Raw genomic sequence first — 16,604 nt, forward strand, 5'->3', positions numbered from 1 at the left:
TCTAAATAGAAAATCAGTTCAATGCTCGAGACAAATTTTGATCAGGCTCTTCAATTGAAATAACGAAGCGAAGAGTGCCGCCAATTGCTGTTGATATTTCCGAATTTGGTTTATTAAGGCAGCAAATCTTGAACTTTATTAGCGGAATCAAGGTTTCCATCCAATTAGCAAAGGATCGAAATTGACGCGTTTTGCTGGAAACTCTTGGAGATCGCGAACTTCTTCTCAAACATCTTGGAGAGAAGAAGCGCATTTTTTTTACTTATAACGGCAAAAAGGTCTCTCAAGTGACTATAAGTCACCTGAAGATGGAATAAATGATTTACTTGGATTTTCCCAAGTCCAAGTAATCATAATGAAAAAGAGAACCCAATCAGGCATTGTTCGGAGAGGCTTTCACAAGAATATTATATAGTTCACTTTGATAAAAGTGATCTAAAACTATTTAAGTTTTAGAAAAAGCAAGAATTAAGTGCGATGTCCTTGCGACATGGGAACAATTCCAGAAATCTGGAGCAAATTACCAGAACCATACTCAGTGCCGTCGGTGCCAAATGTGGGATCATGGTACAAAACATTGCCGCGTGGATGCTAAATGTATGGTTTGTGATGGTTCTACTCACACTTAAGACATCTGCCCAGTGACGGATGATGCCAAAAAGATTGTATGCGCAAATTGCGGAGGCAACAATAAGCCTAACTTTTGGCATTGCCCTTTGCGCAAACGAATCGTTGAGGTTCGTACCAGGCAGACGGACGGCAACGTTTCTCGTAGCCGAAACCCTCCAGGCAGAATCTCCAACAATTCTTATTTTTCAGTTAACGATCGCTTGCTCAATAATCATACCCTTCAGTTACTTATAATCATGCCAAATCACAAGCTATTTTTTTGGCGGGTAACCGTAAGAATCTTTTATATACGAATGGAAATACCAAATGAAACAGCTTTGCCAATGCAGTCGCAGGTAATGTAAGTTTCTTTCACATTTTCTTCCTACGGGTAACAGTTGGAATAGTTTCTATTCAAATAGAAATACCCATGATTATGTCGCCGTAGGTTATTTCAATTCCGTCTCTTCATTAACGATAAATCCGAAGTGAAAATCAACAGAAAATGTATCTAATTCTAGTACCATGTCTCAGTCTAATTTTGGTTTCACAACTAAACAATTGAATCAAATGATTGATGTAATGTTCAAATCCACTTTTATGGCTAAAACAGCCTAAATTGGTGTAAAAGTACCGTAAAATGGGGTGTTAATGGATGAAAAAAAATTCGAGCAACTTCTAGTATGCCAATAATTGAACAAAATACAGTCCTACCATTCTCCCGGCGTGTATATCAAAAGCCAATTACAATGAAGACGATCCTATGACAGATTTCTGAGATAATCATAAAAATGTGTGAGTTTTAAGGAAAATGCAAAATGGGGTGTTAAGGAATTTGAGCTTTATACATAAAACTATACTTTGCCAACAGCAAAAAAAAATATTTTGGTCAACATCGTTGATGTGTCCCTTCAACTCTAAAGGTTTTCTTCAATGTAAAGATGATATTACTTCAATATAATTCAAGTTGGAACTCCTGAAAACGCTATTCCTAACTGCTAAATCTCTCATACCTATTGATTCTATTTTCAAGCAAGCTATCAGTGTATCGCACAATTGTCTTGAAAAGATTTTTATACTTATATGCAGTATTCGTATCTTAGAACAGTGCAGAGTAATCTTGTCATGACTTGTCAAAAGAAGGATTATTTCGATAAGCTTTAAGTGTGAATAGGGTAAGTGTCCAATTTGCCTTTTAAATAAAGCACCACACCAAATTCAGAGTTCCTTAACCCTCTAATACCCAACCCCGCCTTTAGACGGGGTACACTTTGGAATTTTGTGTATTTTTTCGTAGCTCGGAAATCAAAATGATTTTATTTTTGGCTAATACCTTGACTCATAACACGCATATAAGAAAAGTTTTTTATGACTTTTGAAACTTTTTTGTATTTTTAGAAATTGTTTGAAAAATTGCATTCTTATATAACCTACAAATGCCTGGGCTTCATTTAACGTGTAATATAAAAAATCGTACCTTTTATATTTTTCTACGATTAACCTATCACAAACGAAAAGCCTGGTGGTATTAAAATCATTTCAAACCTGTTTTTCCGTTAGTTACACGGAAAATAAAATACGCTCCGAATAAAAATTAAAAATTTATTATTTTTCAAAATACCGTAACAATTAAAATTTTTATTATTGCCAAAAATCAACAACTAGAAAAGGCTTCAAGAAAAAATGAAAAAAGCTAGGGATGTTCAAAAATAAAAATTATAAAAATCAAAAACCAAAATTTAAAAATTTGCGAATAAAAATAAATAAATGCCCAAAACGTGTTTAGAACGATTTTAGATAATGAAAAATAATACTTAAATCGAAAATAAAAATTTAGGTATTAGAGGGTTAATATAAAAAGTATCAGCTGATGGCTGATGCTCTAAAACTATCAATATCACTTTGATTTGACATCCAACAGCATTGATGCGACATAGCAATTTAGATCATAATTACTGCTGACTGAGTGATCACGTGATAATTATCCATGCTTTTAAGGTTTTTCAGTGACCAACACGTAATTTCAATCTGTTTGCCACACTGTCAAACAAAATCATACTGATAAATTGCCATTTTATTTGCCTAAACTTAACTAAACTTAACCCATCAGTAATATCCATAGTCTATCGCCATCAATGCACTGGAGATGGAGTAGACAGCATGATGTTGATGTGATATACAATGATCCGAATTGTATCGCATTCGGCCTGTACAAATCAGCAATTTTTGAGCGTTGATAGTAACATCGAGCAACTCTGCACCAAATAACGGATTTGCATGTAACACCCAGTGGCATGATCGAGAAAAATCCTAACGAAAATTTTCCAATATAGAGCGGAAATCGCTCACACTATACCGCACACTATATTTTCCAAAAAGAGCTCGGAAACAACCTTATATTATAATAGTTGGTAATGCTTAAAAGAAATAATAGCTCCAAAACCATCTCAAATAAGATAATCATTCTTATATGCAAACTATTCACCAATGTGAACAACTTTTGAAAATATCATCATGAAAAGCCTATATTCACATTAATCAGTTTTTATCTACATTTTCCTACCAATTTTACCAAATTTTGAAATAAGTCATTTTTGGTGATATTTAGTGACTTTCTAAATAGATCCCTTAACTTTACGTTGCAGTTCAACTTCACGGAACAACTCAAAACTATATTGAAATATATTACGGCATAAATATAATGAGTTTAGTTACTTAGAAAAGTTATAATAAATAATTCCTTAACACCCCACTAATTTTCAAAACGAGACTTTTTTCATAAAAGTTTCTTAAAATCGAAACCCAGACATAATTTTAAGAAGTTTTTATCTGTACTATGATCTCAATTAAATTTCCTTATCTTCTACCTTACTCGCGAATTTTTCTCAAATTTATTTCATGGTTTTGTAGATAAATGTATTTAGACCATAAAATTTGAACAAAAATGTTTTGAACGGTTTTCAATTTCTAGAAACCACAATACTTCATATTAATAGACAGCTCCTATTACATAATGCAGTTCACAATCCTCTGAACAAATCGAGCATTTCAGATGACTTAACTTTAACTTTATAAAAATCATCGACTGGATGGAGCATGTGGGGGAGTTGCTATTATCATTGAAAGGAGTAGTAAAGGTATAAGATATCAACTTGTTTCGTAATTTGAAACCAAAGTTTTTGAAACTTCGGGTGTTTCTGTTGAAGCACAGCTTGGTAGATAACGTTTCATAGCTGACTATTTGCTTTTTAAATGTTTATTTGCTTCAAACTGACTTTCGGAAATCAATTCGCAATAAGTCGAAAAAAATTGTCATTGGTGATTTTAAATCGAAACATCGAATGCATGAAAGAATTCGCAAAGCAATTCGAACGGTAGAGTTTGATGAGTGTTCTTCAAGATATTTCTCAACTCAATTCCCTGATAGCCCTACATGGTTTTCTTCTTCTAGAAACTCTTTTACGATTGATTTGGTCTTAACCGACTCTAATCATCTTTGTAGCTAACTGGTTACTTACGATGATTTTGATTCTGATCATGTCCCTGTTACTTTTAGCGATTTTCAGTCCTATCAGCTCCACTTTGAATAATTGACGAGCCGACTGAAATACATATGAAGCATTAATCGATAGTAGTCTCGATGTTAACAATTTTTTGCAAACAAAACTTGATATTGACAATGCTCTTGAATGTTTAACAAATTCCATTGCTGAAGCTAGAGGTATTGCAATACCAAAATGTGAAGCAGAATTTGAAGCCGTGATTAAAGACGATGGTCTGAAACTCTTGATCTGTCTCGAAAACGTGAGGTAAAGGCAGCTCTGTCGTCCTAAAATTTGAGCTACTTAGTCGTCACTTGATTTGAGGGGCGTTTTTATAATCTAGAGGGCGTTTTGACTCTTTCACGTTTATGAGGACGGTTCACAAGAAAAATGGCACAAATACTTTAATATAAGAAAATACGAAAAAAAAGAACATGTTAGCAAGAGTTTTCAACGACGGAACCTCACTTGCCTTTCGAAAATTTGTCCTGCACACAAAGAAATAGAGTCATTATCGACATCTTTTTAGCTTGGATTTTTTCTGGATGGTGCCAAAGTATGTTCTGGTAAAAAGGTTGAAATATTTCTCGGTTTTTAGTTATTGATCTTCTAATGGTTGCAGCGGATCTTTTTAAATGTATGTAAGCTGTATGTTCTTGACTTTTTTCCATGAAATTCGAGTATTACACTACAAACTCCTAAAATCCTCGTCGTCGATCGTGCATTTGTTCAAATGCACATTGATAAACCTTCAAGTTTAGCCTAAAAAAATGGTAGAGAAATGCTTAGAAATTTATTCAGTGATTCTTTCAGAATTATCTTCAGATTTCTTCAGAAACTTACGAACACTACGCTGCCCATAACTGCATATTTGTAACATTCGACATAAGTAGGCATTGAGTAAATGGGACACTAAGTTTGCATTTTACTGCAGTATGGGAGGAAACTAAAGTTTAAAAAAAAACTTTAAGAATTCAAAAGAGCCTATTTGAGGCTGAAATGTTGTACAGCTCATATCGCATATTGGGTGAATAGTCAGAAAATAATTCTGATAGAAATTTCGTTGCTACTAAATTATGAGGCTCATGTGTAATCTCAATGTGACTGTTATGCGGTTACAAATGCCAATGTGACAAAACAGCTTGGTATTTTATCGAATTTTCTAGAACAACCTCACAGATTTTAGTAAGTTGATCGAAAGTATTTATCATTTGATGACTCTCCCCGGTATTAACTCCCTTCCAGAAGGGCTATTGCGAAAGCTCTTCCTGAGATCATTTATTTTTCTGTTAAATCAACCCTTTCAAAAAACTTAGGAACAATTCTTTCACTGAATCATCCAAAAATCCCTCCAGGGATTCCTACAAGAAATCTTTTGAAGATCTTTCCAGGAGTTATTTTAATTAATCCTTATGTTTATTAAGAGTATCCTAATCTAGCAGGATTGTGATAAATGAATTTTTCTATAAATAGGTAGCATGGTGATATTTCTTCTCAGTAAATTTGTGAAGATTTTCTACAGAATCCTAAAATTTCGTAACACATACATTCCTTAATCAAACTACCAAAACCAGTGAAGATCACGCCTATCGCTGCTGTACGAAAAAAACATAGAACCTCGCAAAACACCGGCTGCTCCAGACAACCCAGAATAACTGTAGAAAAAAACTCAGTTTCCCGTTGGATTTCCCGCATTTAGAGCCTGTCTAATGATTCGGAAAACTCATGCATCCAACATAGGCTACTTGATGAGAATTCACCTAGAATTCCGCCCTATGATTCTTCTGTGTAGTTCACAAGTGGTTCATTAAAAAACATCGTTAGATTTTTCTAGAAACAGAGGCTTGAATAGGCTTTGCAAGAGATTCACATCTCATTCATGGAAGTCCTCGATAACTTTCTTAAGGGAATCAACATTTATTTCATGCGAAACATATGTTCAGACAAAGGGCACAACAATTTGGAGAAATAGAAAACCATATCATTGAACTTAAATATTATTTTTCAAAATTAGAATCGTTTCATAAACATTTCAGCTTTGACTCAACTTGCGTGAAAGTTACGAAAAACAAAAAAAGCAAGTTTAAACGAGTGGAGTAAGATGAAATGACCAAGTATCTTATATGAATTTTATGATCTGGAATTTTACTACAGTAATATTAAGCAGAAATGTGAAGCAAACATTGTGTGATGAAAAACCTGTTTTCATTTATCAACAACTAGTTGTCCCACAAACGTTATATTGCCAAGCAAAAGCCTGAAAAGCATTCCAGGCGAAAATCTCTTAAAACATGTTACTGTAGTATTTACCATTTTCTCCCATTTTTCCGGTTATTTCTCACTAAACATTTAACTCAGAAATACGTCACATTTCCAGTTATAATCAACAGTCAAAGAATCAGATGGATCCGTTGACGCGTCTTCAAGCAATTTCATGACATACAAACACCATTCCATTTCCATTTACATAGATATATTCAAAACTGTATTTCATCATACCCCCCGTTTAAACTCACCCCGGTGTACATAACACCACAAAAAAATCACTGCGTTTTCAATGCAGTGTATACAATAATCATGAAATAGAAACCACTTTTAAAAATCACCTGAATGCTGGATTTCAAATCAAATTGTGAATGAGCGTTTATAAGCGCCATACTTTAAATGATTAAACACCTTCCAGGGCAGAATATAAATCTCTTGGAGCTGGATACTGGTCATGTTTAAATTTCTGTTCCTCAATATATGAATAACACATGGTATGCTGATTAACAACTGACCCAGCACATTACTTCAACTTATGCTCAGAGCTGATTACTGTCCCTAATTGAGTTATATCAGCTATTTTTTGCCAACAGTGTTAAAAAAATATAAATTCTGGTAAAAACATAACATGCTCATGACTTCTAGAAAATCAACGTGAAATAAGGTGAATCACTCCAGGATACTGATACGGCTAGAAAATTTAGTTTGATGTCCTACAGAGCGTTAACATGGTCATGACTTCACAAAAATCTACGTCAGATCAGGTTAAAATTCACCAGGGCGCTGATACAGCTAGGAAACTACGATGGAAGTCATACGGGTGGCCTCGCAAAGATCTACGTGTGGTGAGCTGATACAGCTAAAATATAAGTGATGTCTTACGAAGCGTAAACATGCTCATCAATTCGCAAAAATCTACTTGAGATAAGGTTGAAATATACCAGGGTGTTGATACAGCTAGATAATTTTTATGAAAATCATACAGGGTTATATCATTATTATCATACGTGTGATAAGGTCACAAACACTGTTCGGTGCTGATGCAGCTAGAACATTTAGATTGCTGTCCTACAGGGCGTAAACATGACCTCGCAAAGATTTTTGTAAGATAAGTTCACATCACTCCAGGGCACTGAACGGCTAGAAAATTTCGATTGATCTACCAAAATCTACCAAAGAAAAGGTCAAAATTCACCACCCAGACAACCAGAAGTCGCTTAGCAGTATACGAACAAAGTCACTTATTTGTACAAACTACATCACTCCCGCACTACATGGTGGATGAAATCGTTTGATCGATGAGTTTCCTCGCATACAACGCTATTTTATGAGTCCATATGTACATTCCATTTCATCCCGTATACTTGTACAAAGTAAGTCGGATCAATTCGTAGCAGCTGTCAAATAAATTTTGTTATTATAAATTAAGTCGCATAAGAGTACAGACTAATTCGCAAGAAAATTTACACACTCGCATTGCATGCTATGTTTCATCATATAAAATATGCACGTATATCGCCTCCACTTTTGTACGTATAAGGCCTTTTCACGACATCTTATACGTGAAACTTTACACATATAAGCATCGCATAACGCAAAAGGTGATTTGGTTATACGTACACTCTGGTTGTCTGGGCAGGGTGTAGATACAGCTAGAAAATTTCGATTGAAGATCTCCGATCTCCGTAAGAAAAGATCACATCACTTCAGGGCGCTGATACTGCTTGAAAATTTTAATTGACGTCCTAATGGGCGCTAATATGCCCATGACCTCGCAAAGATCTACGTTTGATAAGATTAACGATCAACGTTCCGTCATCGTAATCATCGTCATCATCGAAACTCGAAAAGCAGTTTTTTTGTTCAAAACTAAAAATTATTCGATAAAAATTTGTTCACTGTGTTTCGGTAGGGGAACAGAATACAGTGAACACATTTTCCTGTAAATTTACTTGTTTTTGAAGGAAAAAACTGCTTTTGAAAATTCCGAAATCAATGACGGATCCTGCCCCCTTAAAAACTTCTAGGCGCTGATACAGCAAGAAATTTTGATTAATGTCCAGGATGCTGATACAGTTAAAAAATTTAGATTGATGTCTTAGTGGGCAATGTAAACGCCCTCATGACCTCGTGAAAATCTACGTAAAAGGGTCAAAATTCACCAGGGCGTTGATACAGCGAGAAAATTTTAACTAATGTCCTACAAAGCGTTTTTATTTTCATGACCTCGCAAAGATCTATATGAGATAAGCACAAAATACTCTAGGATGCTGATACAGTTAAATAATTTTGATTGAAAATTTGTTGAAGGGTGTTAACATTCTTATGGCCTCACGAAAATCTACGTCAGATAAACTAGCCATAAAGGCATAACTGTCCCATATGGAATTAGTAGGCATTGAGCACTCAAAGCACTCAAAGTTTGAAGTTTGCATTTTCATACAAATGTTTATAATTTTCTAGTAAATTTTTGAATGCAATATTCATTTAGCTCCACCCCACAGAATACTCGATTTGCTAATATTGATCAGTAAAAAAATATAAAGTTGAACATAATTCCAGTTTTGTAGTTGCTATGGGAGTTCAAAGTTCATGTAGAGACTGTTATGCCTTTATTTTCTATATGGGACTGCACCAACTTCATATTTTTCCACAACATTTTCAAACAAAATGTGTAAGTTTTCATATGCCTAGTGAAAAGGACATTTTGAACAGAATGATGGTCTACATAAACGAAAATTTAATTTTTGCCAATGAACAGTTCGGATTCCGCCATGGACATTGGACCGCTCATCAATTTTTACGTGTAACAAATTTGATCCGTTCCAACAAATCTGAAGGCTATTCTACTGGTCTTGCTCTTCTAGACATAGAAAAAGCATTCGACAGTGTTTGGCATGAAGGTTTGATTGTTAAATTAAAAAAACTTTTTTTTTATTTCTATCTTTATTAACGAGATTTTTAGCCCTGGGCTAGTTCAACTCGGGACCAACGGCTTTACTTCCCTTCCGAAGGAAGTCGTCACTGAAATTTTTTGTGACTATTTCGGGGATGGGATTCGATCCCAGGTCCTCGGCATTAAAAAAACTTTGATTTTCCAACATACATTGTAAGAATAATTCAAAGTTATCTGTCAAATCGTACACTTCAGGTTAATTATCAGAACTCCAGGTCTGAAAGACTTCCTGTAAGAGCTGGTGTTCCCCAAGGCAGCATTTTGGGACATATATTATACAATATTTCCACATCCAACTTACCTGAGTTACCTCAGGGATGTAAACAATCTTCGTTTGGAGATGACACAGGGCTCTGAATGACTTAACAGAAAATTGAAAGTTAGTCTTAAGAACAAGATTTTATCTTCAAACAAATTCTACGCGATGTTCACGTTAGCGATTCCACGCCAAATCGGTATACGATGAAACTCGACTACCTTGGATTCAGATGGAATTTTGCACATAGTTTCGATATAATAGAATAAACTTTTTCCAACGGGGGGATAGACCATTTGAAATCAAGAGTAACTTCTGATAAGGGCGTATGTATTTTTAGCATTACCATTTAAAAAAAATGTACCTCGGAAACCGTTTGTTATAGAGAAATAGTGTCTGAGGAGGGATGGTAGACAATCAAATAGGCTTTGTAAAAAATAAATACACTGAAAAAAAATACTCTTATTTTCATGAAAAAATCGAAATTATACCTTAAAACACAAATTGCAAAAATAGGTATCTTCGATTTTTTTCAAATTTTTTCTGTAAAATTTCGATGTAAAACCAGATGTTTTAAGCACAGTTTCAACATGGTGCAATCTAAAATAAAAAAGTTTTTCTAAGAGCAACTTTTGGTGCATTTCTGAAAATTCAATTTCTGGCCGTAGAAAAGACGTTTTGATGCTGTAATATGATTCTTCACCCAAAAACAATTCAAAATGCTAATAACAATGATCTTTCTAAAACTAGCCGTTTTCAAGATATTTAGGATTCAATTATATTGATATCATAAAACTTAAGAAAATACGCCCGTTTCATAAGTTACTCCATGCTCCACCAACAATGTTACGTTTATCTCTTTCCACATTAATATCCCATGTTTAAAGGGCTAAGGATTTCTACCGATAGATGCGATTTGGAAGCATTAGTAAAACCAGTGGATGAATTTGTGTCATATTTTAGTGAAAAATTAGAGAAATTAGTAACTCACGATTACATTAAAAAGCAACAATCTTCATTTCTTAAAGATAGAAAAGCAACATTGCAAGAAAACGAAGTTGTCGTCATATGTGACTTTTCTGAAAATTACACATTTGTTCTTCAGGATGAGGCTCAAAGCCATTACTGGAACAACGATCAAGCAACAATACATCCGTTTGTTGTTTATTTTAATGATGGAGGAATAGTAAAGAATTTGAGCTTTGTTGTTGTGTCTGAAGTCATGAGTCACGATACAGTAGCAGTGCATGTTTTGATATCTAAATTAATAACATTTTTGAAACAACGAATGCATATCAAACGAATGATATTTATGTCAGATAGGGCTGCATCCCAATAAATAAAAAAATTGCGACCTTATGTCAATTTAAATCAAAGTACGATATTGACGTAGAATGGCATTTTTTTGCCACTGCGCATGGTAAAGGGCCATGTGATGCCATTGGTGGCACATTGAAAAGGATGGCTACTAGAGCTAGTCTGGCAAGACAGCATGAGCATCCAATCACTAATGCAAAAGCTTTGTATGAGTGGGCTAGTAAGCGGAGAGAAGAATACCTGAAAAAATTGTCATTTTGTTTTGTGTCACAGGAAGATTACGAACAAGGATCAGAAGAACTAAGTAACATACATCAACAAGCAAAGCTAATTCCAGGAACACAGAAATTCCATTGCTTTGTACCCATTTCTGAAAACAAAATCACAACAAAACTGTATTCAAGTGATGAGGCAGTAAGCTATTATAATGTTTATAGAAAAGTAAAAACATAATCAAATAAGTTGACATTCAATATCTGTTCTATACCAATATATATTAAAACAAATAAAAATATTAAAATTATGTACAATAATCGTGAGAATAAATAAATAAGGTTAAGAAGTTTAAAGGCGCTTTTCATTCATATTATCATCTTCCATTGTAATACCACAGACAAACGGAAGTAACACCTAGAACATTTTTCACAAAATTCTCTCGACCACAAATACTACCACCATCTAGTGAGCTTATTGAACGAAATAACTTTTTGTGCCACATGTCCAGGTGGCGGTAGTGTGAAATGTCAAACACGAAGGAAAGCGACGCGCGCGCCTCTGGTTGTGAACTTGACAACTGTTGTATTTTAAACTGATCGTTAAATTCGTGGGCGATGGAAATTTATCCAGTGTTACGTCTGTGGTAATACTTATATAAATTCTCAACAATATTCGAACAATCATCCTGTATCTTTCGAACAGTTTATCCAACTCTCTAAATGTCAAAGAAAAAGTAGATGGGATATTCACGTGGGAAGAGATTAACGTAACATTGCACATTGGACCGAATCGACAATTTAGCCGGAAAAAAGTGTTATCTCTGTTCTCGTCGAATTTAGACGTTCGATGTCTTCAGAGAAGTTATTCGTAATTGAGTTTTGCACCTTTAAGGAAAAAGTTTAATAGGGTGGTCCATATTTAAGCTAAAATTTTGAATCAAACTTTTTTGTTTGATGAACTTTGTGGTTGCGCTCTTCTGCAAACTTTTAGAAAATATTATTTTGAACAACTTTGTCGAAGACACTTTTGATCTAACTCTTCATTTGAGCTAAGTAAATTGATTTTGAAAGTATTAACTTAGGGTGGACCCAAAAAATCAGTTATTTTGATTTAACTTTTTTGTTTTCAGTTTTACGTGAATGTGGTCTTCAGAAGAGTTGTAGAGGAAGTAAAGATACACGTTTTGCTGAACATCGCAAGTTTGTAATTCTTGTGATTTTGAAGTTATAAGCAAATTTAAGTGAAAAAATATGAAATCTTTAGATGCCCATAACTCATGGAGTTGGTTCGATAAAATTTTTCTTTAAGTGGCATTCGAAAGGCATGTTGATAGAGCATCTGGAATGATGTAAGAAACGGGCGTATTTTCTTAAGTTTTATAATATTAATATAATTAAATCCTAAATATCTAGAAAAAGGGCTAGTTTTAGGAAGATCATTGTTATTAGCATCTTGAATTGTTTTTGGATGAAGAATCATATTACAGCATCAAAACGTCTTTTCTACGGCCAGAAATTGAATTTTCAGAAAAGCACCAAAAGTTGCTCTTAGAAAAACTTTTTTATTTTAGATTGCATCATGTTGAAACTGTGCTTAAAACATCTGGTTTTACATTGAAATTTTACAGAAAAAAATTAAAAAAAAATCAAAGATACCTTTTTTTGCAATTTGTGTTTTAAGGTATAATTTCGATTTTTTCATGAAAATAAGAGTATTTTTTTCAGTGTATATTTTTTTTTACAAAGCCTATTTGATTGTCTACCATCGCTCCTCAGACACTATTTCTCTATAACAAACGGTTTCCGAGGTACAATTTTTTTTTAAATGGTAATGCTAAAAATACATACGCCCTTATCAGAAGTTACTCTCGATTCTAAACGATCCCCAATTATATGAGATAATTTTCGTCTCATATACTTAATACATCTGCGCAGTTTCATCCAAATCGGAATGGTACATGTCAGATTTCAGCATTTTATGGACGATTTCGCGTGGAATCGCTCTATTTGAAATTTAAACGTGATTGCAACTTTATTCTCTATAAAAACAGAAACACGTTCTCCACCTGACACAAACTGAACAAAATTCATTGCACTGCACTTGCACTGAATGCATGTATCGACAAAATGTGCACATCATCATCCCTTGAGAACATCACTCCTTCAACTAGCTGAGTCCGATGTTTCGTTGCTTTCTGTAGATAGCAGTAGCACATGGTAACGAAACGAGTTCCGGAAGGTTTTCAAAATTGTACAAACCCAAATATGCATCTTCGATCGGAGAATCAGCTCGCTTGGTGCTGGGATCACTTTTGTCGTCTGAGCAGTAGGTACCAAGTGCCCTCATTTTCCAAAAGATACACACAATCACCCCAATATGAAGATGGTATGAAAAAAAAAACATACGACACGGGTTCGACTATTTGGAATGCTCTTCCGCTCGATGTTGCTGGAAGGATATCGAGTTGACAAAATACACAGCTTCCCTTCAAATTCGGAGAAAATTTCTGGTTAAAATGTAAAAGGGTTGAAATCATGTAGGTGTACAATCAGGTCTTTTGTTAGACGCTGCAACTAACTTTCTCCCCATCGCAATTTCTCAACTGGGATGAACCGGATTTTTCGTTTGTAACTGAAGCATAATATGAAATTATGACCTACCAAATTGGGTGAGCGGTGGGCGTAAAGTGTGTGGCAGCCTCTACTAGGAAACCTGACTGTACCAGGAAAGCACCCAGACAGTGCCATCGATGTGACGCACTGTATCACTTCCTACCGCTTTGATCGAATCAAACTGGCACTTTGTCGACGAACCCGATGGAAAGTGTTCCAACTCGTTTGGATTCAATTGAAATGTACACATCAAGTAACGGAAGAACGCCATGTAGGTGATGAAAAGGTTTACTTTACGGAGCGTGCATGGTTCGACAAGGTATGACACATTCTTCCGTTGGGAAAATTTGATGTTCTTCACTCACGTCGGGGATATGTAGTGGGAGTTTATTTTTGCTTGGTTAAGAGTTGCAGTTCAGATGATTGATTTTAAAATATTAAGGATTGCTGTTTACCTTGCCTAAGAATGAATGGCTAGGGGGGTCTAAATAAAACTAAACCGCAAACGGAGCCTGTGGAATACCAGGGCGCCCTCTACAGTATACGCCCTTCCTGTTCTACCCGGAGCAATAGTGCAGGTGAACTTGTGTTTCTCCGAGATAATTGGCTGAACTTCTTCAGTCTCAAGCCTGAGGCTAAATAAGGATGGAATTATTCATACGTTGTAATTTAGTTTTAATTTTCACTTTTATGGTTTCGCATTGTGCGTTTTACACAGTGCATTTTGTGCTTTTCGCCTTTGGCGACTTTTAAGAGATACCGATAGAGTTTTTTTTCGTGCTGGTCTTTTTCGTGCTGAGATTGCGAAAAGCTCAATCCTGCCTAGTTTGGATAGTGGCTACGGTTAGGATAGCTTAGATCAATCTTCAGCATAAAATATCAGCAATGATAAATCTTTGTAGACACATGCAAAATGGTACAGCTCAAGTAGCGCTAGTTCAAAAACTTAATTTTGTAAGGGGAACTTCTATCTGAGAAAAATTGTGGACCCAGTTTTTTTTCTACTTTCAGAAACATGAAATGGCAAACTCGAGCGCCAGGCTTCGTGCATGCGTGCTCGTAAACAGCGCTATCGTTGCTACACTCATTTCTGAGTTAACAACCAGAGATGTATGTGCTGTCACAATTGATATTTCTGTTGGTGACTTCAATAGGAAATACGTCTTTCGTTTTGTGGTGTATCTACCACATGATGAACCATCCCTAACGGATGATTTCAAACAAGTTATCGTACACTGCCTATGAAAAGGCTTTCCGCTGATTGTGGGCAGTGATGCTAATACTCATAACAACATCTGTAGCAGCTCAGATATCAATTTGAGAAGCTACAATCTGATGGAATGCTCATGTAGATCAAATCTTTGATTACTTATTATAGGAAATCGCCCATCCTTCATGGTATCTGCTAGAGAAGAAGTGTTAGACATAATGCTTTGCTCAACCAGAATCAGTCATGAGTTGACAAATTGGCTTGTATCAGATAATGAATCATCGCTACATTTCTTGAACATCGCAGACTTTGCATTTGGCATGCTCCACAATCTGGGAATTGGTTGTGGCCAAATTTCTTGCATTCTCTCCATTTCCAATGGACAATCCTAGTGATTTGGATGGTTCCTTTTCTGGTGAATTTGGACACAATTGTCCTTGCTCCGAGTGATCTCACAATTGCTTGTCACTTTCCTAATTGAAATTTTTTTACTCAACTCCCTTCACGGGAAGATTGGACGTGTGGTTATTTGTAAAGGACTATGTCAAATGGTCAGGCTGCTATAAAAGCTCTTGCTTCGGCTAACTCAAAGTCGAAGCTTGTTATCGCATGTCGAACTCAAATTGAGGAACTGAACCTGGCTATTCTTCCATCGCTGGAAATGAATTGGCTGATGAGCTAGCTTGCGAAGGAGCATCGCATGACTTCATTGGCCCTGAGCCTGCTGTTCCAATTTCGAAGTGCTGGGTGAAGCTTCAGATAAATTCTTGGGCGGCAACTAAGCACAAGCAATATTGGAATAGTTTGGAGTCGTTTTGGCAAACAAAATTATACATTACTGAGCCATTTCCAAGAGTGGCGAAGTATTTGACAAATCTGTCAAAGCAGAATTGCAGTCTCTTGGTCAGAGCGTTGACAGGCCACTGCCGACTCAACTATCACATGGCAAATATTCTGCGTGCTGACTCATTTGTGTGTGATAGTTGTGACTCCGATTATGGAACTTCGTTTCACCTGATATGTAATTGTCCAGTTTTTGCGCAAATGCGATTCCAATTACTTGGTACACTTATTAAATGAAAATGAATTCAGAAGCCTGAATCTTCAGGACATCGTGTTTTTCTTAACCCGCTGTGGTAATGAGCTATAGGCTCTCTTTACGCTCATGTGTTTTGCAGTGCCCTTTTAATGGCACTGTTCGAACCCATTGTGGTATGGAGCTACATGCTCTCATTTTGCTTATGCGATTTTCCCTCTTCAAGAGACCCCACTCCTATTTCCTCCCATCTTTTACTTCCCTTTTCTCTTCCATCGGGTAGATGATGAAATAGGCTCACATATGGCGATGACACAAATCTTCTAAATGGCGAGGAAGGTGCCCCTGAAGCCGGCCTTCTGATACCTGATTGGTCACCACACCAATCAATCAAGTTTTCAGCTCAATCAGCCATCTGGTTCTTTAGATTTATGCTCTTGCAAAATTTAAATTATAGCTTCATTTTATCCTCATCCTAAGATTATTGTTAAGTTGATTTCTCCTTATGGCTTAGTCTGCCTTGTATATCAGTAGTTTTCTCGTACAAAGCGCCGATTCCTTGTTAGTGTTGCAAAATAAAACAAA

At 35.6% G+C, this 16,604-nt stretch overlaps 1 protein-coding gene across 3 annotated transcripts in view; it reads right to left on the minus strand.

Moving 5' to 3' along the window:
• LOC5565327 overlaps positions 1-16,604 on the minus strand; it is a 222,418-nt gene that overhangs the window by 2,395 nt on the left and 203,419 nt on the right. The window lies entirely within an intron of this gene.

The sequence above is a fragment of the Aedes aegypti genome, chromosome 2 (assembly GCF_002204515.2).
Source record: "Aedes aegypti strain LVP_AGWG chromosome 2, AaegL5.0 Primary Assembly, whole genome shotgun sequence".
In the NCBI taxonomy this organism is placed as follows: domain Eukaryota; kingdom Metazoa; phylum Arthropoda; class Insecta; order Diptera; family Culicidae; genus Aedes; species Aedes aegypti.